The sequence below is a fragment of the Thunnus albacares genome, chromosome 4 (assembly GCF_914725855.1).
Source record: "Thunnus albacares chromosome 4, fThuAlb1.1, whole genome shotgun sequence".
Lineage (NCBI taxonomy): Eukaryota > Metazoa > Chordata > Actinopteri > Scombriformes > Scombridae > Thunnus > Thunnus albacares.
The window spans coordinates 3074096-3088410 of record NC_058109.1 but is presented as its reverse complement, the minus strand read 5'-3'; the positions used below and the strand labels follow the sequence as shown (position 1 = coordinate 3088410).

At 39.7% G+C, this 14315-nt stretch overlaps 1 long non-coding RNA gene across 1 annotated transcript; it reads left to right on the top strand.

Annotated features, from left to right (window-relative positions):
* Positions 1-3544: 3544 nt before the first annotated feature.
* Positions 3545-5157, top strand: LOC122981093. The gene is made up of 2 exons (XR_006403157.1): positions 3545-4879; positions 4970-5157. It is a non-coding gene; the product is annotated as an uncharacterized LOC122981093 (long non-coding RNA).
* Positions 5158-14315: the final 9158 nt, after the last annotated feature.

Here is a 14315-nt window from a genome sequence, read left to right as displayed (position 1 = left end):
GCACACCTCCACAGGGTTGTGCGGAAGTGTGTGGGTGTGTTTATTTGTAACTGCTGTAATGTTTTATTTCTCTCATTCAAATACTTTCTTGCAACTACCAGCTGTCTTCATTCACTCTCTCTCGCTGGTGCTCTCAGCTCTTTTTCTTTTTCTCTTGTCTTTTTCGGGGAAGCTGTCAGCAAAGCCTAACTTTACTTTTAACGTTATCAAACAAAGAGAAATATGCTCCCCTCCCATTACTAAAGTCTTTGTCCTCCGTCATGGCAGGGTTGTACAGTTCTGATCTGTCTGATTGACGGCTGTGATTGCAGCGTGACGTCTGGTTTGCTCAACTTTCAGGCTGCTGCGGTGTCCCTGCGGCCAAAACGCACTACCCCCATTCAGATGACTGGGAGGACTGGCGTTTTCGCCCTAATGCCTGATTTGGTGTAAATTCAGCCTTATGTGCAATAGTTTTTTACCCACAAGCTGTGAGGCTGCTAAATACCCTGAACCCTGCACCTGACACACACATAAACCTGCCTTCTAAGTTTTCTACAACATTTTAATTTATTTTACTACTCAGGGACACAGAGTTCTGTATTAGTTTTTCACATAAATATCTATTGTGTGTTCTTCTTTGCTTATATGTATCTTTGAGTTGCAAACAAAAAAAATACTATCCATGTGTTATCATTAAAAATCCAAATGCACTAGACATTATTTCTTGCCCTTCAGCATGAAAAAAGTGGTTGTGATTGTTCTGATGCAACAGCTGAGGTCATATAAGAGTTAATATGAGGTGTGTCAGACGCATTCAGATGTGCATCATCAGGTATTTGGAATCTTACATTTATTAGACTTCATATTGTTCCTAAATAACTAAAATAACCTGAATCCTAAACAACAGTTAAACAAATCTTCCACTGTACAATATGTGAGCATGTACATGGATATATATAAAGTTTTGATATAAATATCACCACATAAAGCACATTTCCACAGATATTTTTGGAGCAGCTCCAGTCTTTTCTTCCACTCGGCGCCTCTGTCACTTTGCTTTAAACTCAGTTCAGAAACTGCTGCATCAGCACGTTTTCTCTTTCTGTGGAGCACAAGCAGCTACAGGCAAACAGGTCACTGATTATTGTTCTGTTCTTGTAAGGACTGACTGTCCTCAAAAGGAAAGCAAGATGGAAAATTATCATCGACTCTTAATTTAGGTTTACATCGTGTGTTTGGGGTCAAAATTACATTTAGGATTTAGTTCAGGTTGGTCGACATCATTCAGGTGAACCTCTTTGACCCACAAACTCACTCTGTGCAGCAAACATTGTTCAAACCAGCAGAACTTTATTTCAAAGGAATAGTTTGACATTATGGGGAATTTGGCTCATTTGATTTCCTTGCTGAGTCAGATGAGAAAATAGATGCTTCCCTCGTGTCTGTACGATATATATGAAGCCACAGTCAGCAGCCGGTTAGCTTAGCTTAGCATAAAGGCTGGAAACAGCTGATAAAATCCGCCTACATGTGCCTCTAAATCTCACTAATTAACATGTTGTATCTCATTTGAATGAAACCCAAAGAGTGAAAACATCATGTTGTAGTTTGTTGGACTATTTCTTGACCCGGTGCTGTGACTTCATTGAATTGTGTCGTCACTGCTCCCTGTGTTTCCTGTATTTATGCTAAGCTAAGCTAACCAGGTGCTGCCTGTAGCTACAGCAGAAGTACAGCAATGCAGCAATGAGTGGTATCAATCTTTTCTTCTAAAAGGTGTGTTTCAATCAACCTGTTTTTATTCACTTTTTCAATTTAAAAAAACCTGAGTGGAAATGTTGAATATTAGAAAAAAATCCTGAAATTCTGCATAAAAAAGATTTCACACTTAGCTGAGGTGAAAAAGTTTGCGAATTGATAAAAGCAAAATGCGCCAAAGTGCAATAGTTTAGCAAATAAATGATGACGTGCATGAAGCATGAGGAGACTGTAACATTCCTTAAATTAATACATGAAACAAACAGAAATATTTAATATTTCTATTTGTTTTCTATGTTATTTTTTTACTGAAGTTTCTTCTAAAAAAAGAAGACTGTGTCTCTGAACCAGGATAAGGCGTTTACATCCGCACTAGTATCCCGGTTATGTTTTGCACATGTAAACACTTTATCCTGGTTTTGAGAAACCTGGATATGCTGCCTGGAGTACTCCAGTAGAAACCAGTATACTGTTGCATGTAAACACCTGATCCTGGTTTCTGAGCAGTCTTTGTTGGTACAGAACATGGTGGCTGAGATGGTGAGAAATCAACACACAACTACACACAGATGACTGGAAACCTGGATACTGTTAGAATCATGTAAAGAGGGATATAAATTGTTCATTTCATTTCCTGAATATGACCAAAACCAGGATAAAACTTAAAACTGGGATACTAGTACACATGAAAACAAACTGGATTTTAAGGGGTTAAAGAGAGTTTGTGACCAAGGAAGCTCCTCACAAATACAGAAATGCAAATATGTGTTTGTGTGTGATACACTGCCAGCAGAGTAACATCCTCTTTTGCTACCGGACAGATCAGGTAAAACCTGTCATACACACACACACACACACACACACACACACACACACACACACACACACACACACAGCCCCCTGTTCAGTCTCTCTGTGTAACTCTATTCTGCTGATAAATGGGTACATTGTGTACAAGTTCCTGAGAAAAAACAGGCATTTTGGCTAAGTGTGTGTGTGTGTGTGTGTGTTGTTGTTGTAGTGGTATGTACAGTAGGATCTGTGCACACCTTAGCATAACAACAAACACTAAGACGTCATTGTGGGTTCAGTAGACTCCGTTATATAATGAACATGAACTCTGTGTGTTGGCAGTCGTCTTGAAGCGGTGTGAACATGAGACCGTTGGCCGCACTGTGAATGGCTGCGTTTCATAAAGAAACACTGATCTCTGTCCTTTGTCGGCTGGAAACAGGAAACAGTTGCAAACTGTGAAGGCAGCAGAGGTTTATAAATCCCTTTGTTGGAAGCCAAAAAACAAAACAGATTTAGAATTATAGATTTTGTAACAAGCAAGTCATTTAGAAGAAACTGGAGAGTGAAATATCTCAACAACTGCTGAAAAGATTGCCATGAAATTTTGTACAAACATTCATGATCTCCAGAGGATGAACCCTACTGACTTTGGTGATCTTCTGACCTCCTCTAGCGCCACCATGAGGTCAAAGTTTTCACTTATCTAGTGAAATATCTCAACGTTTACTGAATAGATTGCTTCCAAAGTTGGTTCAGACATTTGTGGTTCGAATCCCTTTCTGACTTCAAAAATTGCTTCCAAGAGAAGTTACTCACCTAATATGCTCCTTCTCTCTCTCTCTCTGTCTTAAAACAAGTAAAAGGTAGAAAAAGTCATTTTTTAGGCACTGCACGTGCAGCATTGTGTCTCTTGTGTCAGGTGGAACTGAGTATTGAGACCAAGTGTCTACTATCACGTTTTGAGGCTGAAGAACCTTAAAGCACCACTGACGGCTGATAGATGCTCCAACTGACTCCCATTCAAAAAGCCTCAACTTCTCTCTATAAAATATTGAGTCAGTCATTGTTTTCAATGAATCGTTAAGGTCCGGATCACTAAATTCAGGCCTTCTAAGAATACATCTATATTAAGCTGACTAAATAGTTTTAGCAGAGAAAGGTGGTATTCAGCTACGTTCAACTCTAAACAAGCTGTCAAAGTAGACAATAAAGAGAACAACACTCGCATGAAGATGTCTGACATTGTTGTTATTGTCGTTGTGTTTCTTCTTCTTCCTCATCCAATGAAATACTGCACTACTGCCATCACACTACAACGCCAAGCCAGCATTTTCACATTTACACACTCTGAAGGACATTTGAGAAAAGCTGGCTAAAATGCCATTTTAGTCTGGAAGGAGGGCTACAACAGCAAAGAAGATGCGTTTATGAATTTAGCTGGCCTAGTGTGGACATGGTCTGATGAGTGTGCCGGTGGTCATTTTGGAAATTATTTTTCTGTTAATAAGATTTGAAGACTAATAGTAGCTTTGATGTCTGCCTTGTGGGTGTTGATTGACAGCTGTGATTGACAGTTGGCTCACCTGCTGCTCTCTCCAGTGTCACATGGCAGAAGTCTTGGTTTTATTGGTGTTTTTTATGTCTTTATGGTTTGCGGTGTTTATTTTATGTTGCATGATTTTATAATGTTTTGAATTGCTTTTATTGCTGTGCTCGGTTTTATTTGCATGCTTTAAGTCTACTGTTTGGTTAATGGATGCCTAACCTCCTGCCACCGTGATCACCACTCAGTACCTGCATCTGGTTGAGTTTTTGCCCTAGATAGACATTGTCGCTGACCAATTGGACACGAGGATGCAGCCGGAGGAACCAATGACGCACGTAGGAGGAGGGACCAGACGCCTGAACACGGAAACAAGGCTGAGGCAAGCAACATGGCGAGAGGAAGGAATCGGGTGAAAAGCAAGGAGAAGAGAGAGCACGCATCAGGAGGAGGGGCGGCAGAGATGGAGAGCAGCGTTTAGTCCTGCCTGTGGTCCAGGTGAGAACCAGATGTGGCCAACTTTGTCATGGACAGCTTGAGTATCCTCTTCCCTTGGTGTACCTACGGGGTGAGAGAGGGAGAAGGCCCAGCAGGTGCCCCACTGTGGCGACCACAGAAACCAGACAGGGTGATGCTCCCCAGTTTCCCAGAAGCACCATTCCCCTCCAGGCGGCTGGAGAACATGCAGTAGATTCAGGGGAAGACACGGGGACCGCAGGCTCACCAGCATGATGGAGGAAACTACCCAGAGTACTACGGTGCAGCACAGACAACGGGCAGAGTGAGAATCTTCTCAGTTGTGTGAGTAAAAGAGAGAAAAGTACTCTTGAGCACAGGTGGGCGGGCTGGTGGTGTTGGGTCTAGTTACTGCCAATTGTGTCTTGTTATCAGTGAGCAGTGGAGGTCGGCGGCCCACAGAGGACAGCAGCTCTGGGGAGGACGAGCCAACAGGCGACTGATAAACAAGCTCCCCTTACGGATAAGGCCAGTTACCCACAGTCATTGTTAAGTAGGCCAACGGGCCAAACCCCCCCGGGTCACTTCAGAGGCGTGTAAAGACTCTGCTCCTCTCCCTAAAAGAAAACAGACTTTAATTGGTACGTTTAAGGGACAACATGGAGGTTTAATAGTTTTAGTATTGTACCTTTATTTCAACATTTATTAGTTTTAGCAGTATATTTTTATTTTTAACATTTTATAGTTTAACAGTTTTTAAACAGATTGCATTTATAACATTTTGTAATAAATTATTTCTTGACCTACTGGGTGGCGTCTGCTCCTTGGTTGCCTCAGTGTCGCTCTCTACCCGATTTTACAAAGAAGAGTCCTGCCTTTACCTACCTCCACCCTTTTACATCGGCTCCGGGACTCACACTGAGTCAGACTATTTTCACAGTATTTCACTAAGTTGAATGTTATTTGATACCTGCCCTGTTAGCACAGTTTAGCTAAAATAGCTAACGTTAGCCCAAGTGTGCATCACTCGGTGTTCCCAGTAAGCTAGCGTTAGCTTGGATCCAAGTTAGCGGGGCATTTCCAGAGTGTGAAAGGCAAACTCTGCGCTCCTTCTCTGAAAGGTCCTGGCTCCAAACAGAAAAGATCCCGCTGACCATAAGGTACGACTCAAACCGGCTCTAATAAAACCAACAGGTGACATCACACTACGCTACGTCCATCTTTATCTACAGTCCGTGGTTCAGACATTTATTTGATTTATTCTCCTTCATCTGCTGTTGCTGGGATTGTAGCTCATTTGTATGTCACTGGACAAAAGCATCTTCCAAATGAATAATTGTAAACTGAAATGTTCCAAGTGAATCTTCTGTAACTTCTTCAGTTTGGAGCTAAAGTCTTGTGTCGGCATACAGACAGACTTTCACAGTCTCTCTCCACCCACAGCTCTCACAGTCTGACTGAACCGCATTGATGAAGTTGTGCTGGTTAGCGGTGAAAGGTTACAGCTCATACCATTGAGTGTGAGACTAAGTATTGTCAAAAGACAATTTGTTCTCTCGGACAAAAGAAAAGGCCAAAATTAAAGGTTGAAATTAAAATAAATCTCACAAAAGATCCTTTGTTGAGTCATCCAGACTCAGAGTTCAGATGTTTGAATAAAACCTACATTGAGGCCTCGAAACACAAGAGATCGACTCAGCAAAACTTATTGAATTCAAGAGCATCACAGTGTAGTGCTGGTTTGAATTCAATGTCATGATTTTGTGCAGTGACAGACGTGAAGAAACAAAATATTCTGACAACCAGACACAACAGGTGTGTTTCGATCCACCTGTTTTGATTTGCATTTTCTATTTCTGCATGATAGAGTAGAAAATCCAAGCGTAAAAAAGTTTTTACACTTGGCATGTTGACAACAAAGTGCAATGGAAACAGATTTAGCAACGAAATGATGAGGTACATGAATCATGTGACTTAAACATCAGATCTGTGTGGAGCGTTGAGGAGACTGTAACCTTCCCCAAATGAAAACATGAAACAAACAGAAATGTCATATTTCCATCACGTTTTCCATTGTTTGAGCTTTGACTGCTGCTCTTGTAATGACTTCATCTCGTTGCTTCCTCTTCTTCTGCAACGGGTTAAAGGCACTGACTGGAGAATTAGCGCCACCTGCTGTTTATCTTGATGAAACAACTCCAAATATTCACACAACGACAGTGGATAGAAACGCGCATTAACAACCTAATGAATGATTCAAACATACTACAGTATGTTAAAGTCACTTTAGGTTGACATTTATTTTACTATTTATTTAAAGCTAACCCTTCATTTCTTCAGTATCAGAGCAGCCTGTAGCGGCCCGTCGAGTCTCCTGCATCACAAGCTGCAACATAACTTCCAAAAACAAAATATGTTTTAGAGATAAAAAGATAAAATAAACATAACAGTTAATCCTTTGTGAATGTAGGTGTGACTTTGTTTCATTTCTGTTTGCATACCTGCAGAGATATGTGTGTTTTAGAATTAGTAGTGTTTAATTTACCGTGAGAGGGAAATACCTCATCATGCTAACCTAGTTTAAGTTATTAGGTCATGTAGTTGTTAGTTTTAGTGACATCATTGGTTTACTAATTTGAAGTTTGTTTTTTCTGTGAAATGTAAAGTGTCAGATATTAAATATTTAGTGATAACTCGTCTCTACATGAGAACTAGTTTGTAGTGCAACCGGTTTTTATTTAGTGAAGTGTATTTCTTTAACTTACCGCGAGGCTGTGCTGCAAAAGATATAATGTGTGATACAAATGTACACAGATGACAAAACAAATGAATGAATGGAAGGAAACTGAACGATGGATCTCACTCCCAGTTTTACTGAGGACAAAAATAAGTGAGAAAGAAAGAAAGAACAAGAACAAGAGAACAAAATAAACAGATGAAGACATTAATAGAGAAAACTGCAACTGCTCAAACTCCACCAGCTGAGCAGAAAACATGAAAACTGAGCTGTGTGGAAAAATTGACAATGTGCTCGATGACTGAGTCATGAGCTGCATTATGAACACTCTGTGCACCAAAATGTCCTGACAGCATGAACATGATTAGAATATTAAACCAGTCATTACACTGTAAGCAAACACTGCTGGCCCGACAGCTGTCATTTCAAATAACAACCTGTATTTTAGACACAGTCATATAATGTTTCATAATGTCATTTGGCAGATGGCTGATTCACAGCAGCTTCATTTACAGAACTTTTTACAGTGACCATAGCTGTGTGGAAAAAAATAACACCCATGACTTTCCGTCTTACATAATATTAATAAAACTTTATTTATATACCACTTTTCAAAAATAAGGTTATAAAAATGATGTACAAAAACACAAAGTAAAGAACAATTTGGAACAACTAAAGTTCCAGAGGAGTCCTGTCCTGCAAGGAGCTGGAAGGACGAGACGTTCAGGTAGAGAGACTCCGTGAGAGGAGAGATGTTCTGGGAGACTACTTTGTCTTTGCACTTTTTCTTTGTCTTTGCACTGTTTCTTCTTTGTCTTTGCACTGTTTTTTCTTTATCTTTGCACTATTCTGTGTCTTTGCACTGTTCTGTGTCTTTGCAATATTTAGCACAGTTTTTGTTTTGGTACCTTGTGTTGCCGTTTTGCACCTGTCTTGTTAGCATTGCTTAAATGCAGCACCTTTGGCTCCACCAGAAAGAAAATCCCTTGTGTGTACTTGTTTGGATGAGTTGACAGTAAATCTTTCTCGAGTCTTGTTGAGAAATGTTTGTCGATGGAAAACTTCCAACTGACTCATGTAAGAACAGATCTCAATGTGACTCGGGGGCACCGAGAGTGAAAACAACTTACATGCTTTGATGGACTGTCAGTAATCCAACAAACATCACAAATACATAAATCATCTTTCAATCATCTCAACCTGAAAATTAGGACAGTTTAAGACTTTTTCTTTCTATAGTGTGCAGTGATTCGTGTAAAATCTAAATTATGTCAAAACACCTGCACAGACCTGACGATCTGTAACACACAATTTGTGATGTGATGTAAGCTGGGTAATGACATGGAAAGGAAATTTGTCTCAGTCGACATACTGTGGGAGTTTAGGTTGGCAGGTGAGCAGCTTAGAGGAAGCCCTGCAGGGAGGGCAGGGACAGGGAGTACACCTGCTGCATGGGGGCGGCCACTACAGAACAAATGCCAATGGGAAAAAGACTACACTAATGCTAGCGCCAGTATGCTATGCTAGCATGCTAATGTTTACCAGATGTAATGTTTAACATCTTAGTTTAGAATGTTAGCATGATAAAATATTCTAAGTAGCCATGAACACGAAGTAGAGCAGAGGAATGTCGTCATAAACTAGAGTTTATGATTGAAATTGCAATTTTGACGTGATGAAGGCACTAGATAAAAGGTCAGGTGATCACCAAAGTTATTAAAATTCAACCTTAGGGGAACATGATTGTCTGTATATCATATATATCATGACAAGTGAACCTCATGGTGGCGCTAAAGAGAAAGTAAGAGGATCACCAAAGTTATAAAGATTCATCCTCTGGGGAACATGCATATCTGTATCAAAGTTCATGGAAATCCGTTGGTCTTGAACAAAGTGGTGGACCGACCAACAGACTGACACTGTCGTCCTGAAATGGCTAAAAACTGATGCATGTAGGAGAGAACATTTGTTGGGCTGCAACTAATGATTATATTTGTTATAGATTCGTCTGTCGATAATTTTATTGATTAATTGATCAGTTTTTTGGTCTATAAAGTGCTAGAAAATGGCTTCATTTCCCAAAGCCCAAGATGTCCTCAAATGTCTTGTTTTGTCCACAACTCACAGTTTAGTGATTATTCAGTCATAGAGGACCAAAGAAACCAGACTTTGTTTTCTTAAAAAATGACTCAAAACGATTAATTGATTATCAAAATAGCTGGAGATAAATTTCCTGTTGATTGACTAATCGATTGATAGAATAATCATTGCAGCTCTAAACGTTTCTTTAAACAGTTTTTTTTTTAAAACAATGGGTAAATCAATAACATAATTGATGAAGAGACTTGGAGAGAAGAGGAGGATGTGATGAAAACCTAAAGAAGATACAACAGAAAGAAAAAGAGGAAAATCATGTACAAAGACACAGAAACACATCATGTCACCTGCAGGACGTTTGTTCCAGCAGGTTTGTTGTGAAGGAGTTTGCCCACATTTTTCTCTGAGGAGGACCAACGGTTTTCTGCTTTATGTGTGTGTGTGTGTGTGTGTGTTTAGTGTCTTAAGTGTCTGTCTTACCAGCGTGTCACCTGGAGCAGAAATGTTTTTAAAAACAGACTATAAAATCTTCTGATATATTGACGGCTGAAGCGTGGGATAATTCAGCCTGTTCAAACAGGTTCAAGCATCATGTGTTTGAATTAAATACTTTCACAATAAACCTCTGAGTTCAGATATTAAATTTACAGAAGGAATAAAACAACAAATGAGGCAAACTTTGCAACACATTTCAAATTGCAGTTAAACTTAAGATTAAAGGAGATATTAAAGAGTCAAACCAACAATCATCTGATCTACTAACAAGTATTGTGTGTGTATCTAAATCCTGATATATCTTATTCCTCCGTTGTTGTCCAATAACTATTAAAAACCCGTCAGTGAGCCACACCGCTGCACTGGGTGACATGTTCCTTCATCATGAAGAGTTTGGTCACTTTAATTTGTTTAGAAACAGCTCCAAAGCCTAATAACAATAATCACGTTTTCAGTCTCAGGAGAGTAGTTCTGTGTAAGGCAGACGCCACTGAGCATGACTCCTGAGTTTATACTAAACTCTTTGAGAAATTTACAATGTAGTACAAAGTCCAGAGGTTGTGATATGTAGCACAACAAGCTAGCGAAGCTGTAAACAGAACCACATACCCGCTAAGTGGTGTCTGCATTACACAGAACTACTCTCCAAAGACTGAAAATGTGATCGTTGTCATCAGTTTTACAGGAATTTTGTCATAAACCAAAGTATTGGACAATGACATTTTGATGAGATGATGGCGCTAGAGGAAAAGTATCACCAAAGTCAGTTGGATTCATCCTCTGGGGAACATGAATGTCTGTATGAAATTTTGTGCCGATCCATCCGACAGATGACTGACTGACCATCATTTCCCTCTCTCTATATATGTTTTGTTCAGTAGAATAAAAGTGACTTCACTCAGTTTGCATTCAGAGCTAAAAGCATTTCTCCCAGTAGGAGATGTTTTCTCCATTAATGTGTCAGGATCTAAACTGGGTCCCTAACCAGGTTTCATTATGGAGGATCCCAGTGTGACAGTCAGCTGCTGACATCTGGGTCACAGAGAAGTTTTAACCTCCCGCACTGCTGCACTCTTTGTCTTTTCTATCTCTCTATGATATGACTCAACCAATGACATCTTCCTGTCATGTGTATAAACAACTAGATGATTAATGTCAGTTTCTTTCTGTATGTGTGTGTGTGTGTGTGTGTTCTGATTCTGCATGTTTGTGTGTGTGTGTACAGTAAATACATTTATAGAGGAGCATTTGTGGGATTAAACCTGATCTGTTCTGCGGTCGGTTAAAAGCAGGAAGAACTGGGAGGCCTATCAGATCAAAACTCGTGTTCTACATTTAATGTCAGACACCATAATCTGGACACACACACACACACACACATACACACACATACACACACACATCAGATCATGGTCACATATGGGGACATTACATATACTTACATTAATTTCCTGAAGACGTACCCTAACCGTAACCATAACCTCTGACCCGAAAATCAGCTTTTTCCTAATTGGGGACACGGCTTTTGTCACCAGTTGGACAAGCTGTCCCCAGTTAGCTGGTCTTAAGTCTGAAATTTGTCCCCAAAAGTAGCCTATGACAGACCACACACACGAGGAGAGAGAATAAAGCCTGGAACAACTGGAAACTGTCACTTTGGAAGAACTGGTTTCTTTATGAACGGACACAATAGTCAGCCGGTTAACCTACTAAATATCCTCCTTTCATCACACTTTAGAGCGGAAACGCACAGAATAGAGACACAATAAATCCTTTTGTCAGAGTAAAAAGGCCTTGAATAAGGCATGTAAACCACCTGACTCTACCATAAATCTGAAACCAATGTATGTTGAACTGGTGTATTGTGGGAACTTCTGACCCGCTGCATCTTAATGGGAATCTCATTCGTTTTGCATATGTAAACCAAAGTATCAGACAAACTGAACTTTTACCCGATGACAGCGTTGAGATATTTCACTAAAAGTCACAAATGTTGACCTCATGGTGGCGCTAGAGGAAGAGTCAGAGGATCATCAAAGTCCAGAGGGTTTCATCGTCTAGGAACTATGAATGTCTGTACAAAATTTTGTGCCAGTCCATCTGGTATCCGATCAAGCTGTGCTGCTAAAAAGTCTAAAAGAGTCTTTTAACATTTTAAATGTTTTAGTCGGTTAAACAAGCTTGTGGCAGCCTGAAGCACAAGTAAAGCTGATTTTGTGAGCAGTTTGACAAATAACCAACACTCATTTTTTTCAATAATTTAAAACAGTAGAATAGTAGCTGATTTACAGGTTGAATGGGGTCATAAAGTTGCATTCAGACTTGATTCATAATCATTAACGATCTCACCGGTTGCAGTGGAGGAGGGGTAGGGATGGGGGTGTATTCAGTTCGCCGCTAGACTAAATCCTACAACTGGTCCTTTAAAGCATAAAGACAGATGACAGAAAAAAGAGGTGAAAGGAAATTAAAGAAAAAGACGAAGAGAAGAGAGAAGCTGAGCGATGTGAGGACAAATGAGTGGAAAAGAACAGAACACAGAAGAGGAAATGAAAAGCAGAAAAAGACGTCGACTTTGTGTTTTATTGAACATGAAAACAAAGAAGCCGCTCTCTGACAGCTCGTCTTGTGAAGAGATGACTAAGTCCGACCGTTTCCTCTTTCGGCCGACTGCTGTTAGTAACAGTCGACAGAGAGAAGCTTTAACGTCTTGAGACACAGATGAGGGTCAGAGGTTTTTTTCCAGTGACTGAAAATCACTGAGGCAGAGAGAGAGAGAGAGAGAGAGAGAGAGAGAGAGAGAGAAATGCCAAATGAAAGAAGCCAAAGCAACCAATATTTTTTTTTTTTTCTTGTTTGTTTGCGTCATTTTCACATGTTCAGCTCCAGACTTTGGGGAAATGTTTCCATGAGTTTACAAAGGACAGATTGTCACATTTAAGCTGAGCAGCAAATGTGCGTTTTTATTAATGTTGTACGTTGTGTTAACTCTCACTACATGTTTTAATCTTCCTGAATGAACAGAACCTGCGACTTTTATACTCAAGAAAAGCAGCAATACTTGAAACTTGTCAAATTATACAACAAACAGAAAGTAAGAAGAACAAAAAAAAGAAAAACATGTGCAGAAGATGCAGACAATAAGTGTTTATTTGCATCTTCAGTTTTCTAAAAACTTTTAGTCAAAATGCCATAAATTAAAAAATATCCTGAAATAATATTTTTTAAGCTTTATACTGTATATACAGTACTGTGCAAAAGTTTTAGGCACTAAAAGTAAAGTAAAGCTTACAAAAACAATGCCATGACTTGTTTTTTTCAATTAACTTGATCCAAAGTTCAGTAAACAGCAGAAACATAAAGTAAATCAATACCTGCTGTGAGCAGCTTTGCCTTTAAACCAGCAGCAGTTCTCCTCGGTGTTTCAGGTTCTCGGCAGGTCGGTTGTTCCTGCATCTTGGAGAAGTTGCCACAGTTCTTCCTCTTCTGTGTCTTCATGTTAATCCCAGACTGACTCCATGATGTTGAGATCAGAGACCATCTGCTGCAGGACTCCTTGTTCTTCTGGTTGATGAAGATAGTTCTTCATGACTCTGGATGGATGTTTGGGCTCGTTGTCCTGCTGCAGATGATCAGACGTCTCCCTGATGGTGCTGCATTACAGAGAAGAACCTAAACATCTAAAGAGCCTTAAACCTGCACACAGTACTGTATATATACAGTACATCCTTTCATAAATGCAGATTAAGAACTGAGTTACTTTTATGATGATTGATTCTTGGCCGTCTTACAACACTGGACGAAACCTTGCAACTATGATCTGTCTGTTCTGCTGTGAAGTTCAGTTTTATATCACAATCTTCTCAGTCAGACGACAGTTTAAACCACAACATGTACAACATATTCTAATTTTATTATAACAAGCTCACTACAGTTTAAAATGCATCTTTTGACAGCAGCCATGTTGGAAAACCTGATGTGAGAACTGCTCAAACTGCAGATAAAACAACCTGAGCTGCTAGAGATCCGACCGATCATCCGACAACCGGATCGTCAATTGATCAGATGATTAATCAGGTGTTGTGACCTCAAACTGCATGTCAATTAACAACTGATCTGACAGATATTCAGCCGGTTTCAGGGACCAACAGTTCAGGATTAAAATCAGGCTGAATCTGTAAAGTGTCTGCTTGGCTTCAGCTGCAGCACAAGACTGAAAGTATCAGAGAAGCAGATTTAAATACAGCTGCAACTAACAATTATTTTTGTTATTGATGAATCTGTTGATTATTTTAGTCGTTTGGTCTATAAAATGTCAGAAAATGGTGATATTCAGTTTATTGTCACAGAGGACTAAAAAAAACAGAAAATATTCACGTTTCAGAAGCTGGAATCAGAAAATTTGGACATTTTTTTCTGAAAAAATTACTCAAAACGATGAATCGATTACCA